Source organism: Bison bison, unplaced genomic scaffold (assembly GCF_000754665.1).
Source record: "Bison bison bison isolate TAMUID 2011002044 unplaced genomic scaffold, Bison_UMD1.0 scf7180017864270, whole genome shotgun sequence".
In the NCBI taxonomy this organism is placed as follows: domain Eukaryota; kingdom Metazoa; phylum Chordata; class Mammalia; order Artiodactyla; family Bovidae; genus Bison; species Bison bison.
Window position 1 is genome coordinate 276,835 of NW_011494842.1, and position 4,294 is coordinate 281,128.

The window sequence follows — 4,294 nt, forward strand, 5'->3', positions numbered from 1 at the left end:
ACTCAGACTCATGTCTATCGAGTCAGTGATGCCATCCAGCCATCTTATCCTCTGTCATCCCCTTCTCCTCCTGCCCCCAATCCCTCCCAGCATCAGAGTCTTTTCCAATGAGTCAACACTTCGCATGAGGTGGCCAAAGTACTGGAGTTTCAGCTTTAGCATCATTCCTTCCAAAGAAATCCCAGGGCTGATCTCCTTCAGAATGGACTGGTTGGATCTCCTTGCAGTCCAAGGGACTCTCAAGAGTCTTCTCCAACACCACAGTTCAAAAGCATCAATTCTTCGGTGCTCAGCCTTCTTCACAGTCCAACTCTCACATCCATACATGACTACTGGAAAAGCCATAGCCTTGACTAGACGGACCTTTGTTGGCAAAGTAATGTCTCTGCTTTTGAATATGCTATCTAGGTTGGTCATAACTTTCCTTCCAAGGAGTAAGCGTCTTTTAATTTCATGGCTTCACTCACCATCTGCAGTGATTTGGGAGCCCAGAAAAATAAAGTCTGACACTGTTTCCACTGTTTCCCCATCTATTTCCCATGAAGTGGTGGGACCAGATGCCATCATCTTTGTTTTCTGAATGTTGAGCTTTAAGCCAACTTTTTCACTCTCCACTTTCACCTTCTTCAAGAGGCTTTTTAGTTCCTGTTCACTTTCTGCCATAAGGGTGGTGTCATCTGCATATCTCAGGTTATTGATATTTCTCCTGGCAATCTTGATTTCAGCTTGTGCTTCTTCCAATCCAGCATTTCTCATGATGTACTCTGCATATAAGTTTAATAAGCAGGGTTACAATATACAGCATTGACGTTCTCCTTTTCCTATTTGGAACCAGTCTGTTGTTCCATGTCCAGTTCTAACTGTTGCTTCCTGACCTGCATACAAATTTCTCAAGAGGCAGATCAGGTGGTCTGGTATTCCCATCTCTTTCAGAATTTTCCACAGTTTACTGTGATCCACACAGTCAAAGGTTTTGGCATAGTCAATAAAGCAGAAATAGATGTTTTCCTGGAACTCTCTTGCTTTTTCCGTGATCCAAGGATGTTGGCAATTTGATCTCTGGTTCCTCTGCCTTTTCTAAAACCTTAGGTAAGTTTATTCCTAGATATTTTATTATTTCTGTTGCAATGGTGAATAGGATTGATTCCTTAATTTCTCTTTCTGATTTTTCATTGTTAGTATATAGAAATGCAAGTGATTTCTGTGTATTGATTTTGCATCCTGAAACTTTGAGAAATTCACTGATTAGCTCTAGTAATATTCTGATACTATCCTTAGGGTTTTCTATGTACACGATCATGTCATCTGCAAATAGTGAGAGCTTTACTTCTTTTCCATTCTGGATTCCTCTTATTTCTGTTCCTCCTCTGATTGCTGTAGCTAGACTTCCAGAACGATGTTGAATAACAGTGGGAAATTTGGGCACCCTTGTCTTATTCCTGATCTTAGGGGGCATGCTTTCAGTTTTTCACTATTGAGATAATGCTTGCTGTAGATTTATCATATATGGCCTTTACTATGTTGAGGTAGACTCCTTCTATGCCCATTTTTTGAAGTTTTAATCATAAATAGGTGGTGGATTTTGTCAAAGTCTTTTTCTGCATGTATTGACATGACCATATGGTTTTTATCTTTCAATTTGCTAATATGGAGTATTACTTTGATTGATTTGTATATATTAATGAATCGTTGCATCCCTAGAATAAACCCAACTTGATTATGGTTTATGAGCTTTTTGATGTGTTGCTGAATTCTATGAGCTGAAATTTTTTTGAGGATTTTTGCATCAATGTTCATAAGTGATGTTGGTCTGTTGTTTTCTTTGTCTATGTTATCTTTGATTTTGGTATTAGGGTGATGGTGGCCTCATAGAATGAGTTTGGAAGTGTTCCTTCCTCTACAATTTTTTGAAACAATTTTAGAAGGATAGGCATTAGCTCTTCTATAAATATTTGATAGAATTCTCCTGTGAATCCATCTGGTCCTGGGCTTTTGTTTTTGGGGAGACTTTTTATCACAGCTTCAATTTCAGTGCTTGTTTTGAGTTGTTCATAATTTCTATTTCTTCCTGGTTCAGTCTTGGAAGGTTGAACTTTTCTAAGAATCTGTCCATTTCTTCCAGGTTATCCATTTTATTGCCATTTAGTTGTTCATAATAGTGTCTTATAATCCTCTATGTTTCCTCATTGTTTGTTGTCTCCTTTTTCATTTCTAATTATGTTGATTTGATTCTCCTTTTTCTTGATGAGTCTGGCTAAAGGTTTGTAAATTTTATCTTCTCAAAGAACCAGCGTTTAGTTTTATTAATCTTTACTATTGTTTCTTTCATTTCTTTTTCACTTATTTCTGCTTGGATCTTTATGATTTCTTTACTTCTACTAATTTTGGGATTTTTTTGTTCTTCTTTTTCCTTTCTTTTTCTTCTTTTTCTTTTGTTGTTTTAGGTATAAAGTTAGGTTGTCTATTTGATGTTTTTCTTGTTTCTTGAGGTACAATTGCGTTGCTATAAACTTCCCTCTTAGAACTGCTTTTTCTGTATCCCATAGGTATTGAGTTGTTATGTTTTCATAGTCATTTGTTTCTAGAAATTTTTAAATTTCCCTTTTGATTTCTTTAGTAACCTGTTGGTTATTTAGAAATGTATTGTTTAATCCCCCTGTGTTTATATTTCTTTCAGGTTTTTTTCTTGTAACTGATATCCAGTCTCATAACACTGGTTGGAGAAGATGCTTGATATGACTTCAACTTTCTTAAAGTTACTGAGGTTTGATTTGTGACCCAGGATGTTGTTTATTCCAGAGAATGTTCCATGTGCACATCAGAAGGTGTCTTCTTCTGCATTTGGATGGAATTTCCTGAAGATATCAATGAGAACCATCTCATCTAATGTATCATTTAAGACTTGTCTTTCCTTATTAATTTTCTGTTTTGATGATCTGTCCATTGGTGTGAGTGGGGTGTTAAAGGCTCCTACTATTACTGTGTTACTGTCAGTTTCCCCTTTTATGTGTTTATGTTTACCTTATGTATTGAGGTACTCCTATGTTGGGTGCATAGATATTTATAATTGTTATGTCTTCCTCTTGGATTGATCCCTTGATCATTATGTAGTGTCCTTCCTTAACTCTTGTAATTTTTATTTTAAGGTCTATTTTGTCTAATATGAGGATTGCTACTCCAGCTTTCTTTTGCTTCCTATTTGCAAAGAATATATTTTTCAGTCCTCTCACTTTCAGTCTATATGTGTCTTGAGACATGAAGTGGTTTTCTTGAGGACAGCATATATATGGGTCTTGTTTTTGTATCCATTTAGCCAGTCTGTGTCTTTTGGTTGGAGCATTTAATCTGTCTACATTTAAAGTAATTACCATGAAGATCTTTTTTTGTACAGTTCTTCTATGTATTCTTGCTACCTCTTCTTAATATCTTCTGCTTCTCTTAGGTACCTACCATTTCTGTCCTTTATTGAGCCCATCTTTGCATGAAATGTTCCCTTGCTATCTCTAATTTTCTTGAAAAGATCTCTAGTGTTTCCCATTCTATTGTTTTCCTTTTATTTCTTTGCATTGATCACTGAGGAAGACTTCCTTATCTCTCCTTGCTATTCTTTGGAAATCTGCATTCAAATGGGTATATCTTTCCTTTTCTCATTTACTTTTCACTTCCCTTCTTTTCAAGAATACACAGAACTGTACAAAAAAGACCTTCATGACCCAGGTAATCACCATGGTGTGATCACTCACCTAGAGCCAGACATCCTGGAATGTGAAGTCAAGTGGGCCTTAAGAAGCATCAATACGGACAAAGCTAGTGGAGGTGATGGATTCCAGTCGAGCTATTTCAAATCCTGAAAGATGATGCTGTGAAAGTGCTTCACTCAATATGTCAGCAAATTTGGACAACTCAGCAGTGACCACAGGACTATAAAAGGTCAGTTTTCATTCTAATCCCAAAGAAAGGCAATGCCAAAGAATGCTCAAACTACCACACAATTGCACTCATCTCACATGCTAGTAAAGTAATGTTCAAAATTCTCCAAGCCAGGCTTCAGCAATACGTGAACCGTGAACTTCCAGATGTTCAAGCTGGTTTTAGAAAAGGCAGAGGAACCAGAGATCAAAATGCCAACATCTGATGGATTATTGAAAAAGCAAGAGAGTTCCAGAAAAACATCTATTTCTGCTTCATTGACTATATCAAAGTCTTTGACTGTGTGGATCACAATAACTGTGGAAAATTCTGAAAGAGATGGGAATACCAGACCACCTGTCTGCCTCTTGAGAAATCTGCTTTT